General features: G+C 34.3%; 1 pseudogene; it reads left to right on the top strand.

Annotated features, from left to right (window-relative positions):
• The first annotated feature begins 8,669 nt into the window (after window positions 1-8,669).
• On the top strand, window positions 8,670-10,565 carry LOC114075347 (annotated as a pseudogene).
• Window positions 10,566-11,048: the final 483 nt, after the last annotated feature.

Here is an 11,048-nt window from a genome sequence, read left to right as displayed (position 1 = left end):
TAGTTCAAGACATTTCAATTCAACATCATACCAACCCTAGCAATCCCAACATAAGGTAAACATCAACACAACATCATCACTTAATCACAAGTAATCATAATTGAAGCAAAGAATAGAGATCACAAGACTTACCAAATCTCCTTCACAATTCCATCATCAAGGTCTTACAATCAACCCTCCAATTCAACCCAACAATGGGTGTAATATCATCAGACAATAGTAACCAACATAACAATAAAGTCAATTGAATCACTACACAACAATTCATCACTAGTTCATAGCCTAGAATTAGAGACTTAGATCAAGTTCATGATCTACTTGACAACCTATGTCAATAATTTAGGATGATAACAACATAGGATAGTAATTCACACACTAACCAAGCAAATTATATGAATAATATACAATTCAATTCAAGATCACACCCTAGAGATAAGGGGAAAATGTCATTTTTGCACAAACTAGGACAATGAATCAAGAATTAGTATGATGTAACCATAATACATGTTTAACTACTCATTAAAACCAAAAGAAATCATAAACAAATCAATTCACAAATCAATTTCATAGTGGAAGAAAATCCACTTGAATTTCATACTTTTGAAATCAATTTAGAGGAGTCCTTTGGGGAAAGAGATCTCAAAGGTGAAAGGAATCGCATACCTCACTAATTGATGAAGTTTGATGGAGAAACTTGATCCTTTGAAGCCCTATAAGCCTTCCTTGCTAAATCTTCAATGGGGTTTCTTTGGGAGGGAGAAGGAAGAGCAATTTGGGTTTGGGAAATTATGAGGGTCAAGTGAAGTTTTAGGCTTAGGGTAGTGTATATAGGGAAATAACTAACTCGATTAACCACTCCTAATCCCTAATTAACCTCATAACTAAACTAACTAATTAAATGAATTAAGTAACACAGGACCTACGAGACCTCGACTGATGGGGCCGTAGGTCCGTCGGCGCCCATGTTCCCCTTCGTCATGAACACCCGTCGTTGGTGTCAGAGACTGGTCAAATGGGACCATTAGCCAGCTAAGTTTTGGTCAACAGAGGCATTGATGACCCATTGATGCAACAACGCCTCGTCGCCTGCAAGTCGTGGGTAGGCACTGCCTTTTTGCAGCTTTTTACCAAAGTGAAAGGGTCCTCCTCAAGGTCCCTTGGTTGGTCCTTGGGGAGTCGTACCTGGACGTTTCGACTATAAACTAATTCTTATATGTGTTAGACACCTTACCACCTAATTTTATCATCTCCGATGTAGGTTTCTGGAGAGGTTTCTTTTGGAGAATGAAGTCTAATTTTGAATAATGAATTATGTATGGGGTTTTGATCTTAATAACCAACTTAATATACCCAAACATATAAAAATTAACCTCCTAGGATCAGGTTAGGACATGGGTGAATTTTCCATTCACCTCTTAATGAAACAGTGCGCCTGTCAGCATGTTCCAGGCGACATCGACACCCACCATCAACGCCCAGTAGACTCATCGATGGACGTACTAGCAACCATCGCGATGGTTCTCATTTGGGGTCTTTGCCTTTCCAGGCTAAGTTTGAGGCTACGCCTCCCGAACGACGGGGGGTAGGTGACATGACGGTCCGTCGTTGTAGGCTTGTAGGTAGACACTGCCAAGGCAGTGTCTAGGCTGTCTTTGGTTCCTCATTGAGGGCCTTCTTCAGGGCCCTTGGGGAGTCGTACCCAGACGTTACCAACGTGAATACACTCATACATGAGTTAAGGACCTTCCATATCAATTTCAACCAAAACAAACACGCAAACAATTCAAGACACACATGCAGGTCACAAGGCTAACTTCCAAATGTCATCGGACGTTCTTGGACAATTGACCTCCAAATGATTTCAAATTAAGCATGAATACTGTAAAATACCTATTTAACATATTTAAAACATTTTTAGACACATGTGAGGCTCTAAGAACCTTAATTCATTTTTTAGGGTCTTACAATATCCCCCACTTGGAAACATTCGTCCTCGAATGACAATTGGGACATTTCAAACACATCAAGGAATTCTATAACCCATAGAGCAGCTCACAACAATCATAACATATTCACATAAAATTCAATGCACCACACTTACAAGGAACACCAACTTCAAGCCATTTAGCACTCAATGCAACACAAGCAAGCAGAACATTCACTCACTTTCAAAATGGATCAAACACATAGGCCCTTGTCATTTTCATAGGAGGAACATCCTTCTCCTAATGATAACATGGTCTTTACATTTCATTTTATTAAGAGCTCATTATTCAATAACCTTTAAGTCACACATAGGCAAGTTTAACATCACTCAAGAAGCACACAATCAACTCATACTTCAATGCACATAAACTTGAGACAAGTAGATCAACAAAGATCCTTATCATTTAACATAATGCCATGAAGGTCATACTCAACCTTACAATTTAAGGAGGAATGTCCTACTCAACACACTTACATGTCTCATGAGTTCACCACAAGTAATGCACAACGGTCAATCCATTTTGAATGAGAAATTCTCAACTTTTAACCAAAGCATGCTCATATTCCCTTCCTTCTGAAGTTAAAATGGTAAGTCACACCACACACATTGCCACAATGGGAAGTCATTTCACATAGTTTAGATTTTTAGCATGACAAGAGCCTTCATAAGCAAGCATGAATTTGGGAAAATCTTACAAATTATAGGCACACACCCTACATTGGCTACACATACCTTGAATTTTCATGAATGAGCCTACACTCATACTTCCCGAACCATAGAATTCATATAGATTTCAAGAGACTCGTCATTTTTTATTTTAAGGAGACTTAATTTCTCATGAATGGCTTAGAAAACCACCCATTAGATGTGACATCAAACACACTTCTTACTTTGTGTCATGAAGTTAAATGCACAACTAACATATCAAGATACACAATCAACATGAAAAGATATGAATTTTATCAAAATCCTTTTTCATGCAATTTGAAATCTTCAAACATGCTTTACATAGTGTTAATAAAGACATACATAACACATGGAGAACATACAACTCATACTTTTATGCAAGACTCTTATCATGAACAAGCTTCTAAGGACATTTTAGTCTCAAGCTCTAGTTAGAACAGAAGGACATTATAGGGATATCTACCACCTTACTACTCTCATCACCATCCCCCACTTAGGGTAAATTCATTCTAGGCACATCAAGGGCACTCTAAACTTACCATCTAGGCACATTATCCCCCACTTGGGGAAGCATAATCACACCATGTACTTGAACACAAGGTCAAGAAAAGTCAAAACCAAACTATATACACCTCACACAAGAAGTTTTAAAATCATTTGAGGGTATTTACTCCTAATCTCTTACGAAGGAGTCTACTAACTCAACCATTATCATTCCTTCAAGCCTAATGTCACGACCCTACTCTTTGTCACGACCCAACCCGATGGGCCGTGACTAGTGCCCGTTTTGGACAATCACATACAAACCTGCTAAGTATAACCAACTGAAACTAAGACAATATGGAATTTAATCAAATCAAGACAACCCCAAGACAACCCCAACGCCATATATATATAAAGTGGACCTGTCTCATAAGGAGTCATAACCATTCAACCGTAACAACACACGCGAGCCGACAAGGCTGCCACTATCCAAAGCATAATAGCATACGCAAGCCGACAAGGCTGCCACTACACAATACACAATGATGTACGCCAGCCGACAAGGCTGCCCCTTTACAAGCGGACATCCCAAACAAACCATGTCAAGACCATTATCCAAAACATATATATGCAACCCACATAATGTCTACAGACCTCTAAGAGTATAGTAGTGAAACTCGACGGGACAGGGCCCCGCCATACCCATAGACAAGCAAAAGACTACACAAAAAGTTATGTACCAAAACGACTGGGCTCCGGAACAGTGGAGCTCTCCCAATCAGCAGAGTAGATATCCTAGGCGGGAGGATCACCGAACTGTGCGTCTACACCTGCGGGCATGAAACGCAGCCCCCCGAGGAAAGGGGGGTCAGTACGGACAATGTACTGAGTATGTAAAGCATAAGGTAAAGATGACAGGATACCAATATGGTAAGTCGAAACAAAATATCGCTACACATATACCCTTTTAAGTGAAAATCATGCATATATTTAACATTTAAGGTGCCCAGCTTCCCTAGTAAGGGGCTCGGCAAAATAATCATCACGTCATCTCCGTCATCATCATCATCATAACCATCCTCATCACCAATCATATATATAATATACATATCCGGCCCTCTAGTGAGGGACTCGGTGACATATGCAAGAAACTCCGCACGAACTTTACCCGGCCCGGGACTCGGTGAAATGATAAATGACTCTATGTACAAGCAGAATATTATGAGCAACCATATGCAATTAAAATCATTTCTTATAACTCAATAGAACAATCAACGTGAACCAGCAAGGAATATTACCAAAGATTAACGTTTTATAAAGATTATGAACCTTTAATACGATATGGAAACGTAAAATCTCAATGACTCTAAGAAGCATACCATGATATGAGAAATCATTTAGCCTTAGACATAGCCGATATATAGAGGAATAGTTGTGGAAGCAAGAATATACGTCACCTAGACGCTCTAGAAGTAAGTATCAAACCTGTCCGTTATTCGCTCATTTTTAAAAGTCATGCCAAACAAAGAAAGAAAGGATAGCGTTACATACCGTATAGTCGAGCCGCACGTCCAATATTTACTGCTCAAGCTATTAATCTATAACAAGCAACAATCGTGCCGCAATTAGATAAACGTCGCGCTTTACTATATTGTAAGCTAGCTAATAATCTAACGAAAATCCGGCAGCACTTCCCCTATTTTCCTTACTTCGTCCCAATCCGACAACAACCCAAATTATCCACAGCAATACCAATAACACATATAACCCAACGAATCATATTAAACAGCCCCCCCCCAAAACAGTTTCGTCTCGGCAACCATAGTAACGAAGCAACGACACACCGAGCGATAACTCATTTTATAATTCGCAATACATCTACCTTATCATATTCATCCTTTGGAGTATATACCCATAATCACATTAACATATACATAACACCAAAACAGAATTTCCCGCAGTTTGCTTTAATCAAAACAGCCCAAACACTAACACGACACCACTAATAATCCGATTATGGTTTCCGTTCATACTTAGCACATTCAATAACTAAAACAAATTTCCTAAGCTACTGGTCACGCCCCCTTCTTAACATTAATGGCTAATTAACAAAGGCATTCTAAGGAATTAACACACCAATCAAAGAGATTACTAACCAAATTCTTTGCAGCTGCTGGCCAAGAGTTGCATGGTTGGTTTTCTCCATTTTCATGGCTGCCTAAGACAAGTGGTGAAAAAGATGATATGCTTGTTATGCATTTCACCACCTCATTTATAATATGAAGTGGAGGCAGCCCCCCTCTACACGTGCCCCACTAAGGCCAGCTCCCAATGTGATTCCTTTTAATTTGCCTTGAGTGGTGGGGCCCACTAGATTAGTTTAATCCTAATCAGCCACTAATTAATCCCTCACTTAAAGTTAATGGCACTTACATTAGCCAAATCATACTTAATATCACATTTGGAATTAACATCCTTGCCTAATATTTCTTTAATCACTTGGAACTTAAAATAAAATCTCATTCCCCGGACTTACGTCTACTAGTTCATGACGCGCACTACGTATAAAAATACGAGGCATAACACCTAACACCCAAATGAAACTCATAACAGTCAAGCTAGGTCATACTACCTAATCACATAAGGTCTCAGCTATATCATGACTACTAAAGGGTCACGAAAACCTTAGGGGAAACAATAGATGAGACTTAGCCATAGGGCCTCTTTCTTTTCTTTCAACACTAGGGTAAGGTAACTTCTAGGTCATTCCAACCCACATCATCCCCATACAAGGTAAGCACTCTACCTTCACCTCTAGGACCAAGCATATAAAAAGGACTCCAATCCATACAAAGAAACTATGAGGCATTACACACATAGAAAGGGCAACATTGAACCATTAAACATATACAAAGGCAACATGCATCTTTGACTAGTTACTAAGCATTTCAACCCTAAGCCATATCATAAGACTATCATCATGCAAAACCAAAATAGCAAATTATTATTCCAAAAGGAAATTTAACCATAACAACTTCTAACATGCTATAACCATATCATGACATAAATCTTCACATACATGTAATTTCAGATAGATCACATATACAACCATAAATGGCATCACATCATCAAAGCATACCAAAATTCACCTTCACACATACTCATCCAACCATAAAACCAAGATAAGCATCAAAACTCACATTTTTCTCCCTCAAGCAAAGAGATACTTTCTTATCTAAGCAATAACATCTAAAATGCCACCGGACAAGAAAAGATAAGAGAGATCTTATAGAGTTAAATTCTATGGACATGAGAATAGTGAAGAAAGGAAACTCTATCGTCCTATAGCCTCTCGCTCATAGATTTGTCAAGACTCACCACCAATGAATGAGACACTACAATACGTGGCAATATGAGACTTTGGACCCTAAAACAACTTTTATAACCTAATGCTCCTATACCACGTTGTTCACAATAGAGAGCACCCCCTAGAAGTAACATGACATACTTGAACTCTCGGTAGTTTTTTGGAAAATATAACTTTCATAAAGGATACTTTAAGGATGTAGTTTAAGTTTGGGTATAGTTAAAGGATATTTTTTTTTGCTAAAAATGATACTTTGAGGATGTAGTTTATGTTTGAGGTACAGTTGAAGGATGTTTTTGCCAAAAACTAATGTAGATTAAGAAATAAAGAAAGATTTTTAAAATTTGCGGTCTAAAATGAGTGATAAATATTTGTGTGACTAGAAATCATTTCATTGAAGGATAAAATGAACATTTTATAGTTAAATTGTTAATAAATATAGAAATATGTTGTTGTTTTTTGTACTGACTAAGGCCTCATTTGTTTGCACTTAATGGAGGTCTGAATTTTAATCATTCACATTCAGGCCATTAAGTGCGTTTGATTTTTCGGTCTGAATCGTAATTATTAAGAATAAAAATACTAAGCATTCTTTCATAAGCAAATTCACTTCTTCCTTGCTTCTCTTTTGGACAAATTTCAAGTTCCTTTCTTTTCTTTTCCAACCAAGTACCATTTTTTTCTTTTGAATAAGTAAGTTTTCATAATCTTTTACAAGAATTTATCTAATATTTCTGATATGTAAAATATTCTTGGTTGAATTGTTATTTATGAAGAACTTTTCTTGTCACAATTCGTTTGTTGTAAAAACTTCTTTGGAAGAAGTTATCATTGTTTCATGAGAAAAAATTGTCTGAGAAAATAAATAAATTGCCTTTTTTATAATCTTATTCTTGAAACAATTGTTTGATAGAATTATTTTTAATTCGGACTATAAATTTTATTGATATTGCATTTAATTTCTAATTTTTAAAAATATTATGCACATTAAGATATTGAAAACAATCTTAATGGTTTAGTGTTCAGACCTAGAAACTACATCTTAATATTCAGACAAGTATTCAAATTCTGACATCTTAATTTTAATGAAAACAAATGAGGCCTAAATAAGAAAGTTAATCATATAAAAATTGTTCTAGAGAGAGAATGTTTTTTCAGATTTTTACTTCTCTTGGTTGGGTTTTTAGCCTTTTTATTATTTCATTTTACTTGTATTTTTCGGACGATTTTATTTATAAAATTGGGCTTGGCCCAATCTTCAATCTAAAGGAGAAAATTACATGAATCGAAAAATATTATTAGTTTATTATTTAATACAATTATACTTTCACATAAATGGGAAATTTAGCAATTAAGACAACTTTCAGAACATAATTAATCAAAATAACAACAATTTAAATTTTTTAGTGAAAATGACAGAATAGCAATATGTTTATTAATTTTATGTATTTTAGATTTTAGTTTTATTAAATTTACATTTTAGTATATATTAGTATATTAATTTAATGTATTTATTGAAACTCATTTATTGGACCAAGTTACTCATTTATTGGACCAAAACTTGGTCCAAATAACCATTTACAAAAAAAAAACAAATTAATAATTACATTTACTATTCCAAGAAATGTAAAACTTAATCACATTCAAAATTTTCAAATTATTCCCAATTTTGAAGTTTCTTTCATCAAAATTTCCAGATTCTTCATCAAAGCCATTGATTATCAAGGATTCAAGCAGATTTTCGAGCTCATAAAGGATTATTATTAAAGCAGATTTCGTGGTGACAAGGTTAGATCAACTTTCGGTTTTGATTTTTTTTATTTTTTTGATAAACCTCTGATTTTATATATCACGATTTTATGGATTATTTATGTGTTTTTGTTTTAATATTCATCATACATTTATGATTTTGTATTTTTTGTCCATTTTTTGTGATTTTCTTTCAATGTTTAAGATTAGGTAGATTATGAAAATTCATATATATAGAATCATTTTTGTTTGATGTTCACTACGGTTTAACAGTTGTTAAAAGAAAAAAAAAATTTCAGATTTTTGGATTGTTGGGAAAAAAATTTATTGTATGCAATGGCTGATTCGGTCAGGATTACTAGAGCTATAAACAACGACATTCAAAATTTTCTGGAATCTCCCTCATTTTATTTGTGCATTACTAAGGGATTGATAAAAAATGTAGGATCTGCGGCTAGTATGGCACAAGAGTCTAAAATGGCAATAGAGAGCTCGTAAAAAAAAAGGGAAGTGTTGTGTCTGAAACCCCTGATGATTAAGAAAAATATCTAAGTGATGAAGTATTACATCATGACGATGAAGAGGTATTAAATTATTAATGAAAAGATTTTTTGTGCTATGTCTATTGTTGTTTTTGTGTTTGAAATCGTATATGTCTTTCAGATTGGAAGCTTATAGTTTTAAATACAGAATATATTTTTGTATCCGTAAATGTTATGTGATAGATTACGGATACAATTAAAAAAAGGTCTAATATTTGTCAGTTGTGCAAATATGCAAATTACATTTCCTGTGTGCGTCTAAGTAAAAAGGTAAAAAGTTAAAACGAGTACTATAATCTTGCTTCTTTCAAGCCCTTTGTTATTTCGGTACAGTTTACAATAACGAACTTGTTAGTCCAACAAAAAGTATTCATGTAGAAAAACTTTCAACCAAAAATGTGCATGTATCACTATAACTAAAAATACCAAAACACTAATATTGGATGCTACAAATTACCTTATAAGTGACTCTTCTTATTTGCTTGTCAATATTAAGAAAAGGAATACAATATTTATCTTTATATATTCCAATTTAGTAGATTTCCCTCAAATTGTATTCTATTAGCCATTATATTTTTTCCATATTTTGTTGTATATATATATTAGATTGTTGAATAATGTATTTATATTTTTTTCAGCATCTTATGTATTCAAATTTTAATAGATTTATAGTATGATTTTAGTATGTATTTTGTTATTTGTTTCATTTTAATTTTTATGCCATCAATATTCATGAATCTGAATGAACATTCAATCTTTTGTATACAATGTAGTTTCTCTTATTCTATTTTATTAACTAGAAATAGATTTATATATCAGTCAATATTTGAGTATGTATTCATTTTGTTGTTTAATGTGTGCAGGCAAATGAATTTTATGTCAAAAATAAACCAAAAAAGCTCCCCATATTCATTATTTCTTTAAACATAACATAAAAGCTGATTTGGTGAAGTATTTACATGGTCATGTATACAATGTATTCTGTGAGAGCACCTGTTTTAATAATTATATGCAAATGCATCGATGTCGTGCTCGCGGACAAATACATAGGTGTTGCATGGCTTTAGAACTCAATTGTAGTTCTCGCCAAGCATTTGTAATGCGTGTAAATAGATCTACGCTGCATTTCACTTTGAGAGAATTTGCTTTGATTAGTGGATTTAATTGTGTCAACGAAGAAAATGATTTCATCTTTGATGAGTCAAAACCAAATAGGTTCATGGAACAATATTTTGAGGGTGTTAATTTTATCAGAAAAATCGATATAATGAGTTTTCATTGAAAAGTGTGGGGGGAGAATGATTAGGATGGCCTGAAGTTTGCAATATTATACTTCATCCAGACAGTAATTTTTTCTGGTGAAAGAGCTACAAAAAAAGTTCGTAGATTATATTTTGATCTTGTTGAAAGTGGCAGGTATAGTCAGTTTCCATGTGGGAAAAAAGTTTTCTACTTGCTGATGAAGAGCTTGAGCAAAAAGTTGAATAGTAAAAAACAATTTTACAGAATCCGTAGAATGCCTATTGTATACCAAGTATGGTTGTTTGAGTGCAGTTCGAGTATTGATTTCCAGGTCGCTCAAAAGGTTGATGACCATATGCCGATGTTGCTCAACTGGAAGACGACCAATGAGAGTCGTAGATACAAGAAACTTATGAACACCATATTTAGTGATGTTAATAACAAAGTACTAAATCGACATATGTTTAATAATGACCAATTTGTATTGTTTCTTATTGTTCTTATTTAAAGTAAGTAGTAACAAAATGTTTGGACTTCAAATTAAATTCAGGCTCATGCCACATGTTCAACGACATGTCGATTCAAGTTAAATAAATGAGTCACTACAATTATGACATGTGACAAATAAGGTGACAATACCAATTAGGGGTGTCATATCATAAGACCACTAAAACAATCAGTTATTAGGACTTTCATTTTCTCCCAAAGATGTATGTGTGTGTGTGTATATATATATGTGTGTGTGTGTGTATTGATAAATTTGAAAATACTTTCCTTGATATAAAATATAATTATTTTTGTACCTTATTTATAATAAAGATCATTGTAACAATTGAGAAATAGAGTAATGCTTAGTTAATTATCATGAATCAATATTATTATTCTTATATGTTCTTTATGTTGTTGCATTATATTTCTAATTTCTGGACCCGTGCTTCAAGCGTATGTCCCACACAAGTAGTTCATACAGAATAAATCATATTAAAAATAT

This window comes from Solanum pennellii, chromosome 12, assembly GCF_001406875.1.
Source record: "Solanum pennellii chromosome 12, SPENNV200".
Classification (NCBI taxonomy): Eukaryota; Viridiplantae; Streptophyta; class Magnoliopsida; order Solanales; family Solanaceae; genus Solanum; species Solanum pennellii.
Note: the sequence above shows the minus strand (reverse complement) of the source record. Positions and strands in the feature narration are given on the sequence as shown.